Source organism: Jaculus jaculus, chromosome 9, assembly GCF_020740685.1.
Source record: "Jaculus jaculus isolate mJacJac1 chromosome 9, mJacJac1.mat.Y.cur, whole genome shotgun sequence".
Taxonomy (NCBI): domain Eukaryota; kingdom Metazoa; phylum Chordata; class Mammalia; order Rodentia; family Dipodidae; genus Jaculus; species Jaculus jaculus.
In genome coordinates this window covers 129,854,054-129,880,507 of record NC_059110.1, presented here as the reverse complement: position 1 = coordinate 129,880,507, position 26,454 = coordinate 129,854,054, and the positions used below count along the sequence as shown (strand labels likewise).

Here is a 26,454-nt window from a genome sequence, read left to right as displayed (position 1 = left end):
TGTTGAAATAACTTCTTTCTGCACTGTAGTGCAAAACCAGTCATAGACAGCATGTGAACTAGTGGGGGTGGTTGTCTTCCAACGAAAGTTTATTTGCAAAAGCAGGAGGAAGGCCAGATTCAGTTTGTGGTTGCAAGTTGCTGACCCTGAAAGAGAACATCAAAGGCTTGCAACAAAGTACCAATAATGGTGACTCTGTAATCGGACAGGCCGATTTCTATCTGCTCTGTGTGGCTCTTATAAGAAGGAAATACCAGCTAACTTTCAGGTACGAGTTCTCTTTCTTGGGAGATTAATTTGAGCTCAATGATGAATGACATAAGAGAAAGAAAGAAAACGAGCCTCTCAGTGAAAGCAACGGTTGCGTTCTCAGGACAAGAATCTTTTCAATTAACTCTAGTGTTTATGTTCTGGGAATATGTTTAATAACTGCCTCATAAGGGGACAGAGAGAAAGAGAGAGAGAGAGAGAGAGAGAGAGAGAGAGAGGGAGGGGGAGAGAGAGAGGCAGAGGAGATGGACACATTAGGAGCGTCTTGTCACTGAAAACTCCAGATATCACTTTGATGCATCTGGCTGGCTTTATGTGGGTACTGGGGAGTTGAACCTAGGCTGGCAGGCTTTGCAAGCGACAACCTTGGACTGCTCAGCCATCTCCCCAGCGCCAAGTTCATCTTTATTTTTTTTGGTGGACCTTTTGTCGTGTGGAGTTATGTATTGAATGAGTGTGGTTTATGCTATAAAAGGTAGACAGCAGTGATGATACACACGGGCTTGTATGACATCCTTTACTTGTGATATCATTAATTCATCCATACTCATTTCTCTTATGTAGCATCTGATTATAAGGCAAAACTCAGGAGGCAAGTGGACCAACAGAAATGAATGCTATTTTTGAGGGACTGTGATGAGATAATGGTTGTGTTTTGGGTTAACTGAGTTCAAACAACAACCAAGTGAGAAAGGACTACTCCTATTGACTGGAAAATAAATTGCACAGACTAAGATACCTGTTTACTTCGTAGGGGCTGGGGTGATGGCTCAGCGGTATGGAAGAACAAGATCTAAGCTTTAGAGACAGAATCTGAAGGCAAGTACTGTAGGATTCTGGGTCCAGGGAGGGGGATAAGAATCCATAAAAGATGCAGGATATCCCGAACCTGTAGACTCCAGTTATTGGGTCCTTGTCTCACCTAGCAAAGAATTGAAGACATGGACTCAAAGAATTATAAGGCTTATTTTAGGGACAGGATCCAAAGGGAAGCCTAGCAGGGAAGGCCAAGCCAGAAGTTGTTCTCCGAGTCCTTCCTAGCCTGGCTCAGAAGGAAGAGGGAAGATGGAGAAAATTTCCCTTCATAGCTCTGGGGTAGAAGCTTCTTTCTGAGGAGGACACAGACAGACAGACAGACAGACACACACACACACACACACACACACACACACACACAAAGCAGGAGAGCCCAAGCCACAAGATTCCACTCACATGTGGTGTCAGAGAAGACTGAGAGAGGAGACGGAGGGAGATGTACACACACACGTGTGTGGCCAGAGGGATTCAGAGGAGGAAGAAGACGAGATTTATACCCGAGTGCCAGGCCCAGTTCCGGATCAAGCATCCAATCAGGACGAGCCTCATCATCAGACTCAGGTGTGGAAGGGAGAGATCTGATTGGTTGGTAGACTCAAGCAGCTGACTCAGGGCTGGGGAAATGGCTTAGCGGTTAGGGTGTTTGCCTGCGAAGCCTCAGGACCCCGGGGTTCGATTCCCCAGATCCACGTAAGCCAGATGCACAAGGGGGTGCGTATGCTTCTGACATTTAATTACAATGGCTAGAGGACCTGGGTGTGTCCATTCTCTCCCTCTGCTTTGTCCTCTCTTTCTCTCAAATAAATAAATATATATATTTTTAAAGGCTGACTCAGGCAGGGTCAGTGCACAGGTGTGTTGAGCCAGAGAAAACCTGAAGAAGAAGAAACAAGAACACTGCTGCTGAGTTGTTGCCTGCAGCCATCTTGAACGAAACTGGATCAGATGTGGCTCTAGTCCTTCCAGGCAAGGGAAGGCGGCAGCCATGTTCTCCAGGGGTCTCTGGCCCTGGCTGACTTACCTATAAAAAGCTACCCTTGCGCCTATTCTATATCAAAAAGATAAAAAAAAGTTTCAGATGTTTTGAGATGATGACAAAACACAAAATACGCGCGCTGGTTCGTAGGCAGATCTGGTCGGGCTCGGAGCTTGCGGAGCAGGTGGAGGGAGGAGTGCTAGAGGCGGAGGGCTAACTTGAGAGAAGACTCGGGACACGAAGCACAGGAACAGCCTCATTAAGTTTAGAAGCAAAAAAAGAAAATACCCTCAAACAAATACACAATGGGGGAATGAAGTTTGATGACTAAAAGGAAAGAAAACCAGAAACCTATGAATTTCCGTAGGAGGGGAAGGTTTACAGATGAAGAGAAATCAGACATCAAAAAATCCGTTTTTGTTTTTTGTCCCAACCTCCTGCTGTTTGTGAAATAACAAAGGATTCTTCTCAAACCCCATGTTTCACTTTCCTTGGTTGAAAGATGCCATGTTATACTATTTATAAAGCAAGGTTTTGTTTTCTTAATCTTCCTCAGGATGAGCAAGCGGAAAATTGGTTTTTGGACAGAATTCAAGTCAGTCCTATCAGGACACATACAAGACACACAGAGTGTGTATGAGAATTTTGTTTTTTGAGATGACTTGAAAAATCAACATTTCTATCCCCACCCCAGCCTGCTTTTTTTTTTTCTTGCCACTTTGGTTTGAAAGCACCAACACATTGACAAAATGCCCTCTCTGTTCTTCTCTTTATTTTCTCTTTTTAAATACAACGAGGAAAGTGGCTGGCCATGGTAGATAACGTCTGTCATGTAACAAAGGATGAGCTAACCCGAGGGACTTACATCCAGCAGATAGACATAGAAAGAGCAATAACATGTCGCTTCTGAGATCCAATCATAGAAAGCGTGACTTCCACCTCGTTTAGTCCGCTGGTTCTGTTGTTGCCTTACTGCTTGCAGAAGGCCGACTTGTCCGCTGTGAGTACCCTCAATGGAGGCCCACGTGGCAAGGACAGGCTCACTCCGACGACCAGCCTGCGAAGTACCAGGGCTTTGAGCCCAGCAGATGCTGTCATCCACCAGCCAGTCCAGAAAAAGCCCCAGGGGTCGCCTCCACGGCAGCCTGTGAGGGAGTCTGAGGTGGAGTCCAAGCTGTGCGGAAGCCCTTGACCCACAGGCACCGCAGGGCCATTGATGAGGCCGCGGAGGAGGCCCAGTGGCTGCGAGCACTTCCTGTGCAAGCCCGGCCTCCGCTTTCCATCTCCCGTCCGCGTCTCCCTGGATCCGGTCTCTTCCCAAGGAGCTCCCTACTTTCTGCTAATGGACTTTTGAGTGCTTTCTAATTTTCCTCTTTTGAAAAGCATGCAGCAACACAAGCATCTCTGTGTGACCAGAATTGTGATTGCTGGTGGGAAGATACTCTCATCTACATTTTTATGCATATCTGTCAAAACCACCTTCTAGAAGGGAAACTTAACCAGGATTTCACTTTTCGGCTACTAAGATCCACCTCTCTCTGCTTTTTATTTATTGATGTTTTTAACTTCAGAACTTAGGAAATTACTTTTCCAAAGGCTTGGCATATCTTTATGTCATTTTTCTACCATTTGATAGAAAAGATAAAATTTTAATTCACCTGGTACACACGAGCTTTTGATTTCCAGTTTTATTAGAAGTCTGGTGACAGATGTTTTCTTCAGGGCTGAAAAAAAAATCTGTTTCTTCAGATAAGGAAGTATTTTCTAATTTTAGGTGAATGAAGCAGGTATCCCTTCCCTTCCCCTCCTTCCTCCCATCTTTCATCTCTCCTTTTCTTCCTCCCTCCCTCCCTCTCTCCCTCTTTCTTCACTCCCTCCTTCTATCCCACCCCCCGCTCCCTCTTTTTTCTTTCTTCTGGTATGTGTTTGTATGTAAGTAGCATATGTATGGTGTAGCGTGTGATGTGACATACGAGTGCATATGCACGTTTGTGCAGATGGTGTGCGTGCACACGTGGAGGCCGGAGCAGATGTCACATGTTCTCTTTGGTTTCGTGAGGTGGTGTCTCTCCCTTACCTGTGAGTCGCTGTTGTTGATCAGCACGCGCCACAGAACCTCCATTCTCACCCCTGGAGGACTGGGTTACAGACCTGCATGGCCATGCCCAGCTTCCTATGTGGGTCCTGGGAATGAAACTATGGCTGTCCTAAGCTCTTATGTTTAAGTAGCAAGTGGTCTTACCAGCTAAGAAATCTTCCCAGATTTCTTACAAAAAATATGTACTTTTGGGCTGGAGAGATGGCTTAGCGGTTAAGCGCTTGCCTGTGAAGCCTAAGGACCCCGGTTCGAGGCTCGGTTCCCCAGGTCCCACGTTAGCCAGATGCACAAGGGGGCGCACGCGTCTGGAGTTCGTTTGCAGAGGCTGGAAGCCCTGGCACGCCCATTCTCTCTCTCTACCTCTACCTGTCTTTCTCTCTGTGTCTGTCGCTCTCAAATAAATAAATAAATAATTAAAAAAATATGTACTTTTTATTCTTACTTGTAAGAGTTATTTATGACTCTATTTTTTTTTTTTGTTGTTGTTGTTCAGAAGGCAGAAAGGAGCACATGGAAAGCAATGCACAAACAGCCCTGACCTTCCAACCTATGACTCATGTAACTGGGTTTATCACTTGGGCATGTTGCCCACTGACTTTTGTTGTACATTTGCATATGCCAGTGCACATATACAAACACAAAGAGCTGACTGGAATTATTGTGATGCAAATATGATCATGTATATATACAGTTTATACATATATTCTGTCTCCACAGCTCCCAAGTCTGTAGATTGAACTCAATAATTTGAAAAAAAAACACCAAAAATAACCCAATGCATCTCCATTGAATATTTGTAGCCTTTTTCTTGTTATTGCTTCCTAAACAACACAGAATATCAGCTATTTACACAGCATTTATATTATATTAAGCTTTGTTAGTCATCCAGGGATGATTTAATGTAAATGAGAGGGTGTGTGTGCCTAGGTTCTATGCAAATGAACTATTGAGCATGTGGAGAATTTGATAACCTTGGAACCAGTTGGATATTCTGGAATCAATTACCCTCATGCTGAGGATTCACAATACTCTTCAGGTTGTCTTCCTAGCCATTGATTTGGCTTGCAGGCCTCTGTAAGTTAATTTTTCTCATTGTAACTTATCTCATTTCCTTCTAGGATTTCATAAAGCCAGATGCACCATAGTTTATTGAATCATTTCCAATTGATTGATATTTAGGATGTTTTATTATTAAAAGTGATGGTGCACTTAGCAACTTTATTGCTTCTCTAGGTGACTGTTTTTTTCAGGATACATAATAGAAATCATATTGCTAGGACAAAAGAGAAGCATTATTTGAATTTTTACTTTGTTTAGACTGGTATTCATTAACTTTCTATTATTACACACTCAAGAAAAAATTAAATTATTAATTTAATTACTCAAAACTAAATTAAATTTCTCTCTGACTAGAGACATGACACACTGAAGATTGGCTTTTTTTTTTTTTCTGTAGGTAGTGGTACTTAAGATAGTTTTGCTTCTAAGACCCTTTTATTGTGGCCCTAGGGGATAATATTGCCTGATTGACAATGTATGGTTCAGATGAGCACAGCTGAAAACTATTTTTTTTTGTGGGGTGACCTTGTAGACTAGATACCCTCTTTTGTGAGGATTGCAAGATGCCACATCTAACTGTGGTACCCTTGCTGCATCTGGCCCTTGTCTCAATGGAGCTGAATGGGTAAGGCAACCTCGTGACCCATTCTCACGTCGACTGTGAAATGGAGCAGGGAGACAGGGCCGATTGTTCTCCTTCCTTATACATTAATTGATGTTGTCAGGAGTCTCTATGATGTCTCTAGATAATTTGCAGAAAAAAAACAAAGATGGAAAAGAAAAAAAAATAAATAAAAATAAAGCCCGGGCTGGAGGCGGTCAGAGAAACATGCTCAAATATCTATTTCAAGGTACTGTAGTGTGTTTAAGAAAGGTTCAGGTTCATAGGCACATCTTTTGAAAGACACTTTGGGCCAAGTAGGATCGAAAGAGTCAACCCACAGCTTCTGTTACATGAGAGTCTGATGACTGTGAAATAAGTGCTCCCCATCACCCAGTGTGGAAAGTGCAGAAGTGAGAGCTGTGATCACACCACCCAGTGTGGAATGTGCAGAAGTGAGAGCTGTGATCCCGCCACCCAGTGTGGAAAGTGCAGAAGTGAGAGCTGTGATCCCACCACGCAGTGTGGAAAGTACAGAAGTGAGAGCTGTGATCACACCACCCAGTGTGGAATGTGCAGAAGTGAGAGTTGTGATCCCGCCACCCAGTGTGGAAAGTGCAGAAGTGAGAGCTGTGATCCCACCACGCAGTGTGGAAAGTACAGAAGTGAGAGCTGTGATCCCACTACCCAGTGTGGAAAGTGCAGAAGTGAGAGCTGTGATCACACCACCCAGTGTGGAAAGTACAGAAGTGAGAGCTGTGATCACACCACCCAGTGTGGAAAGTGCAGAAGTGAGAGCTGTGATCCCACTACCCAGTGTGGAAAGTGCAGAAGTGAGAGCTGTGATCCTGCCACCCAGTGTGGAAAGTACAGAAGTGAGAGCTGTGATCACACCACCCAGTGTGGAATGTGCAGAAGTGAGAGCTGTGATCCCGCCACCCAGTGTGGAAAGCGCAGAAGTGAGAGCTGTGATCCCACCACCCTGTGTGGAAAGTGCAGACATGAGAGCTGTGATAAGCAGTTGTAGCTCTGCTGCATGACTTCAGCAATCATGCTAGATGTTATGTTAGTTACTTACTCACTGCTCACGCCTGACAAGGAGCAAATTAAGGCAGGAACGGGTTATTCTGGGTCACAATTCCAGGCATGGAGGCAGGAGGGAGGTGACTGGTCACATTGCACCCTTAGACGGGAAGGAGGCAGTGAACAGGAAGTACCACGATCGGGTCATGAAACCTCCAGCCAGACCTCAGTGACACCCTTCCTGCATGGGGGCTCTACCTCTTGAGTTATCACAACTCCCAAAACAGCTCCGCCAGCTGGCAACCAAGCGTTTCAATACATGAGCCTATGAGGGCACATTTCACCTTCAAACCACAGCAGATTCCAAACAACAAGAACGCACAAGTCTCTGAGCATGGAGGACAGGAGTAGAGACTCGTGGGCACAATTGCCAGCCATATGCTTTTGTGGACAGCAAGCACGCTCCTGCTATCTGTATGATGGGACAGCAGGGACCTGATCTTCTGTCTACTCTGTGCCACCTTGGGCAAATCATGGGGTGGCTCTGGGACTCAGCTGGGTAGAATGGGCCCAAAGCAAAAGTTTTGTACCGATCACATGGTTGGAGAGATTTGATGTCAAAACATTTAACGCAGCAGCTTGGAGCTAATAAAATGCTAACATAGGAACCAAGAGACACCCTGGAGTTCTAGTAACATTTTTATGCATGTGTGAACGCATTTATTCCCATAGTTGTGGTTTTTGCTTTATTGTGAGTCAGAAAGAAATATAACTCTCATGTTAAACTACCTATTTCATAGATGGTATTTATTGCCTAAAGATGTGACTTTCAAAAGGGCAAGTTCACTGTTTATGGGTTTAAATAAAAGTAGCACATGAGAGTAGTATATTGAAGTGTGTTTTAGACCCTTTTTATTGACAGACCCCATACATATGGAAAATATACCATGACCATAGTGTCCTCCCCACTACCCCTCTCCCCTACTGGGTTCCCCCCTCCACTGAATCCCTTCTTCCCAATTAGTTTGTCTTCCATGTGATGTCATCATTTTCCCTCTCCTATTATGCTAGTTGTATGCAGGTAACATCAGCCACTATAAGGTCATGAAATGGCCACTTTGTGCCTGGAAGATAATATTGTAAGTGCTCCTCCCCTTCCTTTGACTCTTAACACACACACACACACACACACACACACACACACACATATGTCTCCAGCCACTGCAATGTGTGTACCACCTTGTGCAAATATGCAATCTTGTGTACTTGCATCACTTTCTGCATCTGGCTTATGTGGGACCTGGAGAGCAGTACATGGGTCCTTAGGCTTCACTGTTAAGCCATCTCTCCAGCCCTGGCTTTTTACGTTCTTTCCACTACCTCTTCTGCAATGGTGTCTGAGCCTTGGAGGGAGAGATAGAGATGTCACTTCTTTTCAGCACCTTGGTAATTTTTGAGTCTCCTCAGTGGTCACCACCATCTGAAAAGAGAAGCTTCTCTAACCAAAAGTGAGAGTGGGACTAATATACGGCAATAAACATAAGCATTTAGAGGAGGGCAGTTAGGTGGGCATAATGTATCCATTTAGAAGACAACAGTAATAATTTCCCCCTTAGGTCTTATGACCTTCTCAGCCATAAGCTTTTGATTAGGTTTTCAGTACCACGCATGAATTTCTCCCTGAGTGGAAGGCCTCAGATCTGATCAGAGCACAGTTTGTTGAAGATGGATTTAAAAAGAATAAAGGTGAAGCTTCTGGAGTGGATAAAGTTTGGGAAATAGTGACTTAGTCCATTCTTCTCTAGAAGGTGCTCACGGCTTGCCTCCTGTCATGGGTCTGTCATGGGGATTAACAGCTCTGTCTCCCCTGTCCCTGTGTGTTCAGCTGAAAGGGAGAACACAGAAGGAATCACCAATATGGTTTTGGCATCTTTGTCCGGTATCAAAGCAGAAAGGCATTTCCTCTTGAAAAATGCTGGTAGCCAAAGGGCTGGAGAGAGAGTTCAGAGGGAAAAGCTTATTGTGCAGGCATGAGGATTTGAGTTTGGCTCCCCAGTACCCATGTGTGAAGCCGGGTGTGGTTGTGGGTGCCTGTGATCCCAGTGCTGGAGGCAGAGACAGGCGGGCAGGCAGGCTAGCTAGACTACATGGATGAAGTAATGAGCTCCGGGTTTAGTGAGAGATCCTTTCTCAATCAGTAGGGTGGAGAGGGACTGAACAAGACATCCATGTCAACCTCTGGCACGCCCATGTGTGACTGTGTGCACACGCACATGCAAACACTCATGCTCACATAGATGTATACACACACACAAACATGCCAGTAGCTAACATTATGGAGGGCTTATTGAACATTTCAGTATTCTAAAGGTTTGATGTATTTTGTTTCATCAAATCCTTACAGCTACCCTAGGAATTGAATGCCATTACTAACATCATTGCCCTGGTGTCACAAATGAGGAAGTCAAGAGCCAGGTAGAACATAGCATGAGGCTCCAGAGAAAATTAGCAAAGCTCTCAAGAAAATTTACTGAGTGCCTCTTAAGGTCAATGATGCAACCAACTGATCAGACTGACGTGGGGGCCTGCCTTCTCTCCCTGCTGCACGTCTGACTGCAAGTGCTGCAAGTGGGGGAGTCCTTCCTGTTGCAGCATTTGAGGGGGTCTCACACTCTTTCAGAAGCCTAAGCCTGGCTCCTTTGCTTTTCACACTTCTTTTGCGTGCACGAGCGTGTGCCTGCGTGCGTATGTGTGTGCCCATGTGTTCTCCTGTGGTGGGGTGTGTTTAACAGAACAGCTCTTATTTATTTTGAAGTAGGGTCTCACTCTAGCCCAGGCTGACCTGGAAGTCACTTGGTAGTCTCAGGGTGGCCTTGAACTCATGGCGATCCTCCTACCTCTGCCTCCCAACTGCTGGGATTAAAGGCGTGCGCCACCACATCTGGCACAGCTCTTATTTGAGTCAGAGTATTTTACTGATCCTGGAGCGTGCTGGAGATCCAGCATTTCATGGCTGTCTGCTCCCTTACAGGACTGGGATTACAGAGGTTCAGGGCCATGCACAGCTGTTAATGTGGCTCCTGGTGATCAAACTTCAGTGGTCTTGCAGGTCTGCGTGTTTGCACAGGAAATGCTCTTAACCAATGAGTCATCTTTCCAGCCCCACACTTATTTTTTTGAGCCTTCTGAATCACCTGGGGCTCTTGTGTGACAATGCAAATTCCTAGTAGGTAGCTGAGCTGGGGCCATGCAGTGCAGCACACCCATTGCTCTTTCTGCCAATCCCTGGATTTGCAAAGAAATGTCAAGAGCCTTTTTTTTCTTCCAGGCATTACAAAGAGAGGAACTGGGGCTGGGAAGATAGATCAGTGGTTCAAGGCACATGTTTACAAAACCTGCTGGCCCAGGTTTGATTCCACAGGCAGCCCTGTAAAGCTAGGCAGGCATTCATTTTCAGTGACAAGAGACCATGATTACCCCCCAGCTGCCCCAAAATAAGCAAGTAAATAAATAGATAGAAAAAAATAAAATATTTTATTTATTCATTTATTTGAGAGAGAGAGAGAGAGAGAGAGAGAGGGAGGGAGAGAGAGAGAGAGACACAGACAGACAGACAGAATGGGCACATCCAGGCCTCTAGTCATTGCAAACAAACTCCAGATGCACGTGCCACCTTGTGCATATGCCTTGTGTGAGTACTGGGGAATTGAACCTGGGCCCTTTGACTTTGCAGGCAAGTGCCTTAACTGCTAAGTCATATAGATAGAAATCTTAGTAAGGAGAGAGAAACTTTAATTTTTAATTTTAATTTTTATCAGCAGCTATAATGAAACTAAGAAAACAGTTCCCAATTACTGTTGTACATGAACATAAATCAAATGGCAAGGCTTACTGGAATAGCAGCTGCTGTGTACATGACAGGCCCAAACCTAGAGACTGAGCTGCTTTAAATTTACTTTACTTTTATCTTTGTATTTCTAGAAATGCCAAAGGAAATGGTTCCCTTCATTTATCCAACAAAACGTGCATAACTATAACTATATATATGCAAAACTATACAGCCATATACGGAGAGCTATAGTATCTTTAAAATTAATTCATTCTATTTTTGACATTTTCATCCATGTACATAGTACATTTTGATTCCCCTGCAATTACCCATTCTCACCTCCCTTACCTCCCATTAACACCCTTCTTCTCCATTAACTCCATTTTACTCTCATGCCCCCCTTTTTATTAACCCACTGAGTTAAATTCGAGTTGCTTTCATGATCACGGGTGGAAGGTTCGCTGCTATGGAATGGGCAACTTGCCAGTGGCTAACTACTGATGCGTCCTTCTGCCACTGACGCGGGCGTCACCCCTTTGCCACTCTGGTAGGTGTGTGGTGTCAGATATACCAGCCCCACCCTTGGCGAAGTGGCGACAGTCTCAGTCTTGTGCAGGAAACCACAGCTGCCATGAGTTCCTGAGGGTCACGGCCATGCTGTATCTAGAGGACCACCTGCTCCCCATCCTCCGGCTCTCACAAGCTTCCTCACCTTTCTGTATGAGGATCCCCGAGCCTTGGAGGGGAGGTTCAGATGGTCTGCTTGAAGCTGAGCTCACACTGGCTCACTTACTCTCAGCAGTTTTGCCAGCTACGCATCGCCGCATCAACCACTGCCCATTGTACTCAGGAACATCTGCCACCAAAGGAGCTTTTGTCTTGAGTGTGAATGTACGTATGTGAGGATGTGTGTGTGTGTGTAGATATGTGGTTGCATGTGTGTAGGCGCACTTGTATGTGGGAGTGTGTGTGCATATGCGTGCATATGTGTACGTAGGCATGTGGGGCTGGAGGTCAACACTGTCTCTTTTTCCTGATCTCTCTCTACCTTCTTTGTTGAGAGAGGGCCTCTCACTGGAACCCAAAACTCACAGACTTGGCTAATCTAGCTAGCCTGCTTGCCTGGGGAATCTGACTGTTTCTGCTTCCTGAACACTGGGATCATAGGCCCTCATCCCTTGGCATTTATGTGGCTGCTACAGTCCAAGAACTCAGATCTTCATGCTGGTATGGCAAGGACTTTGCCAACGGAGGAACCATCTCCATAACTTCGAGAACCTACTCTTAGTGCAGCGTGTCCCTGTCTTGCTCTTCTTCCTCAGCCTGTCTCCCAGGCATCACTTGAGCTCCTGTGTGCATGAACTTGGATACAGGCTCATGAAGCAGAACATTTGGTATTTTGACTAGACTGGGCACAGATACGTTGGTAGGCACATGGAACATCTCTCAAGAGAGAAGTGAACAATGGTACCCAGTGGCCAGGTGCCTTCCTTTTCAGAGAAGAGAAATTCCCAGTACAGTCATAGAGCAACTTCAGTGTTAGGACTGGGCCTTGGGCTGAAAACTGGCTTGGAACTTTATGTAACATCTTGGACCTTTCCTCAAGCAGTGTTTCGAAATTGTTGACGTTCCTGCCGGGGGGATGTCCGCAAAGAGACAAATTGTCCTTTCTTTTGAGCTGACTTGGCAGGGAAGTGTGGCTTGTCCTTTTGGAGGTCCAGAACCTTCCCAAACTTGCCACTATAACCTTCTTATTTTTTTGTCCTTTCCCAGGAGTTCCTCTGGAACCAAAGCCGGCCATTGAAACTCTGTTGTAGGTATCTTCCAGGTATGACTCGGCTCAGAAGCTTAAGTGTACAAGAAAAACAACTTCTAGTGTATTTTTGAAAACCCGACCTGACTCCTGTTTCACAGGGGTGGAAAAATTTAATCTCAGCTACTGTGAGGTTTCTTCCTGCACTAGGATTACATTTAAATTCTGGGAACATAATCCGATTTTATGGGTATTGGATAAGATCTCTGCCACCCAACTTGGCCTTTCCTCATTGGTCTAAACACCATACCACACACTTCCTTGTTTTGTTTGTACAGCTCCTGCATAGCCTTACTCTTCAAGATGTGTTCCAAGAACTATTTTGTGTAAGCAGAGAGCAATTTCCATGTCTTTAACATCATAGGCTTTGAAAGCATCAGAGCCAGGCAAATATTAATAAATAATATTTCTCTGCTTCTTTCTTTATAGGTTTCCCTTTCCCTCTCCGTGAACTAATAAGCATAAAAGAGCTTCATGCTAGAAGAGGAGGGAGGACCCAGAAGGTTAATATTTAAGATAATCACTTTGATACAAGATTTAATGTCAGATGAATTTTCATACAGTTTGCCTTGACCCAGGAATTGAACTCTTTCTACTTTGCATGTTTTTTTTTTTTTTTGTTTTTTTTATGAGAATGAGAATGAGAGAGAGAGAGAGAGAGAGAGATAGAATTGGTATATCAGGTCTCCAGCCATTGTAACTCCAGACATTAAGCCATCTTCCAGGTCAATATTTAAAAAAATATTTATTTATTTGCAAATACAGAGAGAGGGATAGAGAGAAGAGAGACAGACAGAGAGAATAGACACACCAGGGCCTCTAGCCACTGCGAACGAGCCCTAGACACAGGCGCCACCTTGTGCATCTGGCTTTACGTGGGTACTGGTCGAACCTGGGTTGTTAGGCTTCACAGGCAAGCTTCTTAACCGCCGAGCCATCTCTCCAGCCCAGCTTTGTACATTTTTAAATGGTACTGTCGATCTCTTACATTTGTCCTTCTCTGCTCATGTGAACGCCCTCATTAGCGAAGAAGTCACTGGGCGGGGAGGCCTGGCAGTGGAGGAGTAGCAGGGCGCAGGGACACCCGTCTGGGGACCGAGGAGGTGGCTTCTCTTGACTTTGCCCATCCTTGGCATGTTTGTGGCGACCAGGATGAATTCAAGACAGTTGACCCCGTCAGTGGGGGTAGTGCAGGTGGCCGGCTCATGTAGAGTGCGGTCCTGGGTGCGGCTCGAGGTCACGGGCTCTGCAGTAAGAAGCCACGATTGATACTTCCAGGGTAATTCCTGGCACTTCCTAGGCAGTTGACCTTAGGTAAGCTACTCTCAACCTTGCCGAGGTTTCAAATGGGGATCAGAGGAGCATGTATGTGGTAGGATTGTTCTGATGTTTGAATGTGTTAATAAAACTCATATTAAGAATGGGTGCCTGACTTTCTGGCTAGCCCAGAACAAATATTAACTTACACCAACAGGGTTGATATTTTGAGAAGCGCCTCATCTGAAGTCTGGTCAAGGAGGCTCTTTGTTTAGCCCTTATTTATGAAGATGGAAACGACCCAGGAAAGGCAGAGACCTTCATTGAACTGGCCTTAAGGCCTTCAGGCAGCTCTCACCTTGGGCATGAGTTTGCCATTGTTCCTCTCACCATAGAAAATGTGGCTATGCTACTACTGCTGTCCTGCCTAAAGGGTGTGTGGTGTCCACCAGATGGACATCTAAGCATTCATGTTGATGCCACAGGTACGTGTGCTCTCACATTTGGTCAGAGAAGCTTCTTTTCGCAGTTGGTGGGGATGAGTGGGGAGACCCAGAACTTGTCAAAGTGCTGAGCATAAGTTTCTGATGAGTGCTCAGTGCTAAATGACATCTATCCCTCTTATGCACTTGAAGACTCACGGCAGAAGAGGAGGCAGAAAGAATGGAAGAGCCAGAAAACAGGGAGGAGTGATTTGGGACACTGTCTTCCAGACACGAAGTGGCCATTGCATTCCTGACCTGGCAGCAGCTGTCATTACCTGCGCAAGACTGGGCTCGTCAGCATTCCCTCATGGATGGTGAGGGAGGGCAAGAAAAAGATATCGAAGTAGAAGGGACACTAGTGGAAAAGAAGAAGGACTCGGTGGAAGAAGACAGGGGAAAGGGTGACAAAAAAGAAGGTAACAAGAGATGGTTATGAACAAAATATACCATGTGTATGTATGAAAATTTCTGTAGTGGTTTGAATGTGAAATGTCCCCACAACCTCCCATCTTTTGACTACTTGGGCCCCCTCTGGTGGCAGTTTGGGAGCTGGAGCTTTGCTGGAAGAAGGTGCGGCACTGGGGGATGGGCAGACTATGAGGTTTATTAGTCCCACTCACTGGGTGTTCAGAGCTAGCTCCCTTGGACGACTTCGTTCCTCTGATGCTGTGACAAGCCATGGCACCCAGTTGTCCGCTGTGCCGTGTCCTCACCGCCATGGTGAAGCTTCCCTTTCCTTCCATCCGCTGCTTTTGGTTGGGTGTTTTATCCCAGCCATGAGACGTAAGTGCTGCCGTTGTCACTAAATTCTTCTTCTTCTTCTCCTCCTCCTCCTCCTCCTCCTCCTCCTCCTCCTCCTCCTCCTCCTTCTTCTTCTTCTTCTTCTTTTCTTTTTTTTTGTAGAAAGGAAGTATGGCTTCAACATAACTTTGAGCGTGTTGATTTTAGGATACCTGACGCCCTCATTTTAAAATACAAGACTCAGATCCCAGCCTCTTGTGCCATGTCTTCAGATAGAGGCTTGTCAGGGGAAGACCGGGTTCAGCTCTACTTTGTCACTGCCACTCCTGAAATCGCGTCACTGCTAGGACTCCAGCTTCAGAGTCAGCAGAGGAAAGGCCACTGCCACCCTACCCAAGCGGCTCATTTGCATTAATTGAGGTTGAATATGCACAAACAGCAAGGCTCTAGACAGGTTTTTCAGAAGGCTGTGAGCGGGGATGACAATATTTGTAGTGCTGGAAACTGCATCTTCTCAGCAGAGAACTCATAACTATGGAGGACTCTCACGGGCATGTCACTGGTGTTATTATTGGGACGTTACTCTGATGTCCCAGTCTCCAGGGACCTACGGTCGGGAATGACCAGTATTATGTGGCATGACTAACCCTCTTGGGCCTTGGGGTGTCTCCACAGACCCCTTCTCATCTACAGACTCGCCTGATGTGTTTCCCTATTCCTTTCTTCCACCAATGAAGCAATGTAAACATCATAGAAATTAATCAATACCATACTGTATAACACAATATATGACTTTTTCAAGTATTATAATAACCTTCCTCCTCCAAACCTCTTCCCATGAAAGTTCCATCTGACTTCAGTAGATTTCATTCATAGGATTCTGGAAGGAGTTTAGTTGCCTCAACCCATCATACATGTGCGTGTATATTGCACAAATAAGAGATAAATGAAGCAGAGCATTTTGTTTCTGGGAAAATACATGAAGAACTTTAAGTTGATATTGATCACATAAACAACAACGATAAAACACTGTGGTACTGACTAAAATATAATCCAACAAAAAAATGTGGAGAATGGGGGTCAATGGAATTAAAGCATTGGAAGGATTTTGTATTGTCCATCTGTCCATACATCCACCCACCCGTCACTTACCCACCAACAACCCATCCATCCTCCCACATCTGATGCAGTTCCATTCTCAGAACTGTAAGGACAGACAATTGAAAGACAATGTCTAGATCATGAATGAATCATTGAACATCTAGACCATAGTCTTTCTAAGGACTGTACATGAGATAGCTCTTCTACTGGTAAGAACCCTTTTAGACTTCTAAAACCTGTAGACTGTTTTGGGATGGGGCCCAGAGACATTCCCTGTCATCTTTCTCTATACGTATTCATTAACAAGTTTCTATCATGTGTTTGTTCTCATCCAACTACAAACCCATTGAGAGACATCTGCAGTTTAAAGTGGGGAGAGATGAAGCTGACTTTTGATCCTACTAGGGTTCCTCTGTCACCTATAGTCCAGTTATTTGTTTGGAATTTTATAAAACTCTCTTCTCAACTGTTCTCATCATCCTAAATTTTACTCAAAATTAACAACAGTGATGTTTGGAAGCAACCTTATCTTCAGCAGGTTCTGAATCTATGGTGAAGTAGGAGGGCTTGGGGTGGGAATGGTAAGAACTGCGAAGACAGGGCGTGGGGAAGACAGCCGGCCATGCCCGGGAGCATCTGATCCGGATGCGTGCTGGGGCACCACGGCTGGGTCTCGTGCCCCAAGCCACCTCCACACTGACAAGCCCCTATTTTCTTTTCTTTTAATTTTATTTATTTATTTATTTGAGAGCGACAGACACAGATAGAGGGAGAGAGAGAGAATGGGCGCGCCAGGGCTTCCAGCCTCTGCAAATGAACTCCAGACGCGTGCGCCCCCTTGTGCATCTGGCTAACGTGGGACCTGGGGAACCAAGCCTTGAACCGGGGTCCTTAGGCTTCACAGGCAAGCGCTTAACCGCTAAGCCATCTCTCCAGCCCCCCTATTTTCTTATGCCACCTTATGCATCCGGCTTTATGTAGGCACTGGGGGATTGAACCCAGGTCCTTAGGATTTGCAGGCAAGCGTCTTAACTGATAAACCATCACTCCAGCCCCATTCTTTTGCCTTCAAGGTTGAGCCTTAAACTTCCTGTGGCTGATCTTGAATCTTGTTCCCATGTCTTGGCTTGGGGATGGGTGGGGAGAGAGAATACTCAACTCATCTCCTAATAATAAACATTTTGGCCTTTGCAGATAAGTGTAGGGTGTTGAACATCCCTGTGCAAATGTCCACTTTCATTACGCTGCATTCTTCAAGGTATCTACCTTCAAAGCTGTAGTTGTAAAGAATTTGAAACCATGGCAGACATGGTGTCTCGTGACAATACACCGGGTGCTTCGGAGGCTGAGGCAAGAGGCTCACAAGTTCATGGCCAGTTTGGGCTACATCATGAGAACAATCAGGGTCAAGAAAGCAACTAAAAATATGAAGTAATATAGAAAATAACAAGTTTGCCTGAAATAGATGGGGAAGAAAAAGGGTGAGAAAAAAATATACCAAATTCCTAGCAGTGGTCGTCTGTGCATGGTAGGATGGTGGATGGTATATACTTTCTTACTTGTTATTTTCCACAAAATATGGAAAATTCAAATGCATAGGCTGTTCAGCGGGGCAGGGGGAGGGGGCAGCACACTTTTTTTTTTTTTTTTCATTTTAGAAACTCCTGTGTACGAGACAAGATGGGAAGGAAGTGGAGTGTGTTTGTCTTCTGCAGACTTGACAGGAGTGAGGTTAGGCGCTTGCTTTCATAATGGGAGAAAGGGAGAAGGGGGCAAGGAGAGAGGGATAGAGCAGAGAGAAAGAGGTGCACATTAGAGAGGGGGCGGGAAAGAGAGGAGAAGGGAAGGGAAGAGCAGAGAATCAGGGATGGGGGAAGGGAGCATGCACACACCTGGAGCAAGGACACCTGTTTTCTAACCTCTAAGAACACAAGCAAATAATAGCAGGGTAAACAACAGCCAATCTGCCTGGCTTTGGGTCTGAAAGGAGATATGAGTTTACAAGTTCTCAAATTCCTCTTTCATTCATCTGTCATGGCCCAGAGATTTCAAGGCTGTGGCTGGGGAAAGAGCTCTGGTCCTAAGCAGAAAAACGAGAAGACAAACCCCAAGGGAACATAAGAGTGATGAATGATGAGTGAAAGTCGATTATTACATGACTCCTTGCAAAGAGTCATCAAAGAGATTCACAGGGTGCTCTTTCCCTGGCAACCCAGATGCCACCAGCTTAGACACATCTGTCCTTATTTATACAGCACAAAGGACGGTGGCTTCTGAGTTAGAAGACCTGGGGGAAGAAATTCATTTGCCGTTGGGCGAGCTTCTCAATGCCATTGGGTTTGTTCCCTCACTGAAGTAGTATCTACCAAAATTCTTCAGACTTTTGTTACAAGCATTAGGCCTTCATTCATGTCAGATTTAACAAAACAAAGGGTGATTTATCACCAGGCTGCTGGGCGTCTTATGTAACCTAAGCATACCAGGAACTTGGAACAAGAAAGCCATGAGAGTAGGGAGAATGGTGTCTTTTCTCATGCCTTTTCTCTTTCCAGTTTCTCATTCTTCTGTGGAAAATCTTCCCTTCTTACCCATAGGCTTAGCCCCTCAACTACTAATAAGGGGATCTGGCCAGTAGGCAGGGGGTACTCATATACATTTAGCTGTGAATATCTTTGTTTAAAAATACTTGTTTAGTTTCATATTGGTGACTGTAATGAGTCTCAGACCAAAAATGAACAGAAGACCACCCAAATAAAAATTAACAAGGAGAGTCTGTTAAGCTGGCGAGTACGTCTGTCGCCTCACAGCAAGGAGGAGAGCAGCCCTGGCTTACGTTTACAGTGAGTTTTTAAAGGCAAAAGCCACATTCCCTTACAATGATCTGACAAAAACCCCAGCCACCCCCTCCATGCACAAGCAGAATCGCCTTTAGCAAGAACAAGCAAGTAAGCCAGCATGATTACAAAAGCAGAATTTTTGCAGTTAGCACCAGGTACGAAGCAGATACCAAATACCAGCACATCTTGACCTCAGGGTGAGAGCAAACACCAGATGCCTTGACTGGAACCGCACCCTCGTTCTTGTAATTAATGCTCTGTGCTGATCTTTAATCTCCTATGGCTCCTTGAGAATGTCAAGATGGCTGAGTGACCTAAGATGGCTTCCCTTAGGTCTGTTCACCAGAGGTTGTTTCAGTGACCCAGGGTCTCGTCACAGCTGTTTCTCATATGGGACAACACTGCCGCGGGTCACAGAGCTTCTGCTCCCGTGAGGAGCCACGCATGTTCTCCACGGCCTCCCAGTGAGCTGCGGGCTTACCAAGTCGGTTGTCAGCTTCTTCTGTCTGCTGTTTCGTCCAGCCACAAGCTTATTCTTTTCTGACTTATAAAATCTCAACAGCTTGTTTGCGAGTGGGAAATCTCAGATAAAGAGAATCTATTTTTATGATTTTTTTTTTACAAAGACACTGCACAGCAGTGGGAGAAAGCTGTTTAAGACACACACCAATGTTTTGTGAGTTTATTTATGTGAGTAATTACAAAGAGAATGACCAGTGAGAGATAGAGGAGGAAAGTGGGAGGGAGAGGACGAAAAAAGAGACTGGAGCAAGAAATATATAACAGGTCGTGATTTTAGTCTTCCCAGACTTTCTAAGGAGAAATCAATGGAATACAAAAGTCCCACTTTTAATAACTGTAAAGAGAAAGGTTATTCTGTCGTCACGGGGTTAGGAAAATAAAGCTCCAGTCAACTGAGGGACCTACTTTCAGTTCCTGGAAAAGCTACTCTCACTGGGTCACTGGATCTGACCCTGGCTCTTTCTCCCTTTCCCTGGGCTTGTGAATGCCGTGGAAGGAATTCAGACAAGACACGCAGCACCGTGGAGAGGCAGCAGTTTATTACAGAAAAATAGGGGGGCCCTCAAGGCTGAGACCATGCCGTGACTCATCCACGCAAAAAGCAGCTCTCCCCTCCAAGGGAAACGAGATCATTTATTCTGGAGCCAAATATGAGTGACTATGGCCTCGGGTAGCGTAGATTTAGGTTTCCTCAAATACCACGTTCCAACATGGCAACAGTTATGTGAAGTTTTTATAGTAACAAAACAAACGGAAGCTATAAATCAAGTCACTGTTCAAATACACTGGTGGAAACATCAGATAGGTTTATAGCAAAGAGGGCAGATCACTAGCGTAGGCATCAGATGTTATCTGACGAAATCCTTAGCCTCGGGATTGGTAGAAGCTAGTGGTCTATTATTAATACATCTAAAAACAAACCACCTTATTGAATAGTCACAAGAATATTAGGTCAGATACAGAGGTAGGCATGAGGGACTGACTAGTAAGGGAGCTCTCAAGAAAGTTAGTTCAAAATAAATTTGGCTCTGAATCCGTGTGCAGCATTCCAACCCTTTATAATCACAGGAGCTCGGATAAGCCAATCATCAGCTTTGTCGAACCTTAGCACAGGAATTTTTTTTTTTTTTTTGGTTTGTTTCTGGGAACTTCCATTCAGAGACCCAATTACAGAGGAAAACACTCTCATAGAGTGCGAATGGACCATGGTCAGGGAGAGCATGGTATAGTGTTGACTTTCAGGGGATGAGAGAGGACGCTGACCAAAGGGGCCGCTGTGCCAATCTGCATGTTTAGATAGCCTTCGTACTGTTTCTTGAAGTCTCTAGAACTGAGAGCTTCTGGAGGCATGTTTTCTTATCCAGGTCACTGACAAGCCCATGTGGATTACCTTTTAGGGGAAGAAACACTGATATGTCTTTGTTCTTTACCAGAAAACAGACTGCTTAGGCAGTCATCTTGCAATCTTCCTGGCAAGTCAGAAAGTTGTATGTCATTCCCCGGGGCCAGAGATACAACCCGGCTCCCATTCTTATGACCAAGAATCACGAAATAGAGCAGGGGATCTGAAAGGTGTCCGCCTCAGTCACCCAAAAGATGGTGGGAAGGTTAGATATGTGTCCAAATAGGTGTTTGCTTCCCTTCTCTGAAGGAGAGCACTGTTTTTGTGGGGACTCAGGATGAGGCATCTGTTCCGGTCACTCTTGGCTCACTGATTTGGTGACCTAGGCGGGCTGTCCAGCAAGCCTCGTCACCCCGCCCCAGCACCGGGCTCACAGCGGGCACACCATGCCTGGCTTTCATGTGGGCGCGAGGACCCTAACTCAGGCCCTCATGCTGGCACAGCAATCGCTTTGCTCACTGAGCCGTGCCCCTTGCCCAGGCTAATATTTAAAAAATTGTATTCTATTTATTTATTGGAGAGAGAAGGGGGGGAGAATGGGCGCACCAGGGCCTCCAGCCACTGGAAACGAACTCCAGACACATGCGCCACCTTGTGCATCTGGCTTATGAGGATTCTAGGGAACTGAACCTGGGTCCTTAGGCTTCCCAGGCAAGTGCCTTAACCACTAAACCATCTCTCCAGCCCCCTTTTGCTATTATTTTGAGGAAATATTTCTTTCTTTCTTCTCTTTCTTTCCCTCCCTCCCTTTCTTCCCTCCTTTTTTCTTCCTTTCTGTCTCCCTCCCCTCTCTTCTTCTACTTCCCTTTCCCTTCCCTTCCCTTCCTCCATCCACTCCCCCTTCCTTCCTCTCCCCTCCTCTCTCTTCCCTGTCCTTCCGCTCTCTTCCCTTCTCTTCCCTTCCCTTCTGCTCTCTTCCCTTCCCTTCCCTTCCCTTCCCTTCCCTTCCCTTCCCTTCCCTTCCCTTCCCTTCCCTTCCCTTCCCTTCCCTTCCCTTCCCTTCCCTTCCCTTCCCTTCCCTTCCTTCCTTTCCTCCTTCCCTCCCTTCCTCCTTTCTTCCTTCCTTTTTCTCTTTTCTCTTTTATCTCTTTCTTTCTTCTTTCTTTCTCTCTTTCTTTCCTATGCCTAGGGTCACATGAATGTAAACGATATGTTGGACAGAAGGCAGATAAAGGGTATTCTTATCCTACTTCTAACAGTGGATTTTGTTAATGTTTCTTGGATATTTGCCATGGTCACTTTTGTCTCCTTAAAGTTTAAAAGAAGTTGAGCTGGTTTTCATGTTCACTCCTCACTGGTGTTTCTTTTCTTATTGTTTAAAATATTTTATGTTTATTCATTCATTTGAGGGCTAGGGAAAGAGGCAGAGGGGGAGAAAAATGGACAAGCCAAGGCTGCCAGCTGCTGCAAATGAACTCCAGATGCATGGGCCACTTTGTGCATCTGGCTTATATGGGTCCTGGGGAATTGAACCTGGGTCCTTTGGCTTTGCAAACAAGTACCTTAACAGCTAAGCCATCTTTCCAGCCCCAGTCTTCTCCTATCTTTATCCCTTCTCTTTTGTTGTCTGTTAAGGTAAGGTGTAAGGTAAGGTTTGACCATTGATGTATAGCTATATTCTCAGTATCTTTTAAAAAATTTATTATTATTATTTATTAACAACTTCCATGATTATAAACAATATCCCATGGTAATGCCCTCCCTCCTCCCCACTTTCCCCATTGAAACTCCATTCTAGATCATCTACCCTCCCCCTCTCCATCAGTCTCTTTTATTTAGATATCATGATCTTTCCTCCTATTATGAGGGTCATGTGTCAATAATGCCAGGCACTGTGAGATCATGGATATCAAAGACATTTTGTGTCTGGAGGAACATGTTGTAAGGAGTCCTACTCTTCCTTTGGTTCTCAAGTTCTTTCTGCCACCTCTTCTGCAATGGACCCTGATCCTTGGAAGGTGTGATAGAGATATGCTGAGCACTCTTGTCGCTTCTCCCTAGCACCTTGATGCCTTCTAAGTCATCCAAGATCACTGCCATCTGAAAAGAGAAGGTTCTCTACCAAAAGTGAGAGTAGCATTAATATATGGGTATGAACATTAAGAGAAGTGTTTACTGGGCAGTTTGATGAGCATAATATATACATTTAGCCAGACAGCAGCAGATGTTACACCCTGAGGGCTCATGACTACCCCTGTTTTAGGTTTCAGTATCATAGATGTATTCCCTCCCATGGAGTGGGCCTCTAGTCCAATTAGAGGGCAGTTGGTTTCCACCATGACAGACATGCTACTATTGCACACGGTGGCTCATTTGGCCTGGCAGGCCAAAAATGAGGTTTGCAGTGTTCACTGTTGAGTATCTTCACTGGTGATTTCTCTGTCTCCCATTGAACTGCATACAAAATGGCTTCTTCCAGCTTTCTGTCAGCTGGTCTACGTGGAGGAGGTATTTCTTGGTGGTCTTGCAGCCCAAGTATGTGGAGTCTTCAACAATAGGGTCTTACCATCTATTCCTGGTGGGAAACCAAGGGCCTCAGCAATGGCCTGTAATGTTTTGGGGGCATCAGGGACCTCCCTGGCCTACAACTCACTGGAAGGTATCCCATCTCTGGCACTGAAAATTTTCTAGTAACAATCTATGGCTGCTATGTTTTCCATTGTCCAAAAAAGTAGGTTTATATATGATTTATTTATATCCTCTTATATTTTGATTAGCCTTCCCTCCACCTTTCTTTACTCAATCTCTTCCCCTGACCTCACTTAGGCCTTTTCACCCCTGTTCTTCTACTTACATATATACAATGCTATCCTATTAAGTACCCCCCCTCCCTTCCTTTCTCTTTCCTTTATATCTCTTTTCTAGCTTACTGGCCTTTGTTACTGAGTTTTCTTCCTACTCACACAGAACTCCAATCATCTGTAGCTAGGATCCAAAATATATGGAGCCCTTCATGAATTGCCATGTCATCCTTGCGCAGGGGCCATGCTAATCTTCTCTGTATCATTCCAATTTTAGTATATGTGCTGCTGAAGCGAGCACTTTGGTATCTTTTATATGTTGCTGCTAACGTTTTCTCCCTGGATGTTACTGGCCTCTTAAAACTTGGTATTATCTTTTGTAGTGCAGAAGTTTTATTTCTCTGTAGTCCTATCTGTCAGCTATTTTCATTTACAACTTCTAAGTTTTGCGTCTTGCTTAGAGATGCTTAAGATTAATTTTCCTCTAACGCTTTTGTAGTTTTGTGCTTTTTGTAGGTATTTATTCAGCCTGTAATTATTTTTGTATAGAGTATGATGGATCTTATTCCTCTTTGGAAATGCAAATCTCCAACACAATTATTTATTACTTTTTTCTCCTTCACATTGGAAATGCTACCTCACATGCTATATGCCCACATATTTGTGCTTGTGTTTCTTGGTTGACAGGGTTCTTCTTTTTTAACATACACACTCAATGCTCTACTCTATTTTTTTCATATTTTATTTATTTATTTGGGGGAGGGAGAGAGAAGAGAAGAGAGAGAGAAGAGAGAGAATGAGAGTGAATATGTGGGGCAGGGCCTCTTGCTGTTGCAAACCAACTCCAATGCATATTTCCCTTTGTGCATCTGCCTTTACATGGATACTGGGGAACAAACCTAGGCTGACCGGCTCTGCAAGCCAACACCTTTAATCTCTGAGCCTAGAGTCTTCATTTTTTTTAGGTAAGGTCTCACTCTAGCCTAGGCTGACCTGGAATTCAGTATGTAGTCTCAGGGTTGCATCAAACTCATGGTGATCCTCCTACTTCTGCCTCCCAAGTGCTGGGATTTAAGGTGTGCACAACCACACCTGGCCCAGATTCTTTTTTAATGTACTTTTCATTGACAGTTTCTATATATGCACATAATGTATTTGATCATAATCTCCTCCCATTACTCTCTCTTGGTCTATCCTCCCACCCCTCTTCCAATAACCACCTTCTTCTTGACAACTAGTCTCTCTTCTCTATTGATGATGTTTCCCCTCCTCCGTCGTCCATGATGACATGCTTCTAGGTCCAGTGTCTTGCAGGTAATGACAGCTACCAGGAAGTCTCGAATGCCATGACTTCTTCACGTCCTGAACACGACACTCCATAGCTCTCCTCCTCATCCTTTGAATCTTTCAGTCTTTCTACTGGGCTGAAAATATCTAATTCTAAGACATCACTGCCACCAAAACAGTATTTGTTATGCAGGTATGCAGATTTCTAATATCATAACCATATTAAATTTCTTGCAAGAGATTGTCCCCACCCTATTCTGATTATTACTATTTTTACCACTCATATTTTTAGCACTTATGGTTTTCTTTTCTTCCATTGTGTGCTACTCTGTGTTACCGAAACAGTATACCACATCAGTAGACTTGATTTACCCTGTAAATGGTGGCAAGACCAATAGCTTAGTCTGATTTACATTTTTCTTTTTTTGGTAGGGTCTTGTTCTAGCCCAGACCAACCTGGAATTCACTATGTAGTTTCAGGGTGGCTTCAAACTCATGGTGACCCTCCTGCTCACAGTGCTGGGATTAAAGGTGTATGCCACCACACCCAGCTCTATCAGGTTGTATATGGAGCTGTGATCTAGCTGAGTTCAACAAGCTCTGCCTTATTCTTCAGGCCTTGCTACGATTTCCTAGAGAAAGTGTAGTATTGCAGTGTAAGGCATGAGCAGGAGCCCTGAGAACAGAGTCACGTGTGGATTCCCAGGCCCCAGACTTAACATTTCTGCTTTACTGGCTTGAGGTTTAGCCCTCAAATCTTTAGTCTTTTAGAAAAATGAGGCTTTTGCTCTTTCTGCAAGCCAGTCTGTCATTTCCAAATCGGATGAAGATTGGAAAAACTGAGCTATGGAACAAACCATCTGGTGCGGCACGCCATTCTTTAGGGTTGCTGTTGCTCTTTCTGTGGCAAGAGGCTCCAAGGAACACCCCGAGTCTTGTTACTCCCAAACCCACAAGGGCATTCACTGCAATGAAATAGCTGGAGAAACTTCTTAAGGAAATAACCAGCAAAGTCAAAATAAGAAAGAAAAGAAAAAGAGCAGGGCACTAGGCTGGAAACAGCTCTGCTGGATGTCTCGCCTCTTTTCCGACGTGTGAGTACAACACTGTTCCCCCCGCACATGGGTCTGCTCTCGCCTATGCCGTCGGGATGGATTCTGGGCTGGGTGGGTGGTTCAGTGGTTCAAGGCACCTGCTTGAAAAGCCTGCCAGCCCAGTTTTAATTCTCCAGTACCCACATATATCCAGATTTACAAAGTGGTGCATGTACCTGGAGTTTGCTTAGAGTGGCAAGAGTTCCCAATGTGCTTACACTGTCTCTGTAGTTCTCTCTCAAATAAACAGATAAAAATATATGAAAAGAGATTCTGATGGTGACATCACTCATCTGCTATAAAGCTCATCCACAGTGTCTTGTTGCTTCTTTGCCGCCACCTCTTCTGGAAGTTAAGACATAGCAAGCACAGCTGAAATTTCAGAAAATGCCAGGGAACTGTTCATTGTGATGAGGTTCATTTGCTAGGTAAATGCACAAAATGATTTATAGACATGACCCTAATATTTTCATGCTCTCTCTTAATAAAGATTTAACTGGGT

The 26,454-nt window shown here is 44.9% G+C and overlaps 1 long non-coding RNA gene and 1 other non-coding gene across 2 annotated transcripts; one reads left to right on the top strand and one right to left on the bottom strand.

Annotated features, from left to right (window-relative positions):
* The first annotated feature begins 158 nt into the window (after positions 1–158).
* Positions 159–15,024, top strand: LOC123463414. The gene is made up of 5 exons (XR_006638920.1): positions 159–268; positions 12,446–12,500; positions 12,915–12,988; positions 13,960–14,227; positions 14,378–15,024. It is a non-coding gene; the product is annotated as an uncharacterized LOC123463414 (long non-coding RNA).
* Positions 15,025–23,765: 8,741 nt separating this feature from the next.
* Positions 23,766–23,872, bottom strand: LOC123463708. The gene has a single exon (XR_006639098.1). It is a non-coding gene; the product is annotated as a U6 spliceosomal RNA (small nuclear RNA).
* Positions 23,873–26,454: the final 2,582 nt, after the last annotated feature.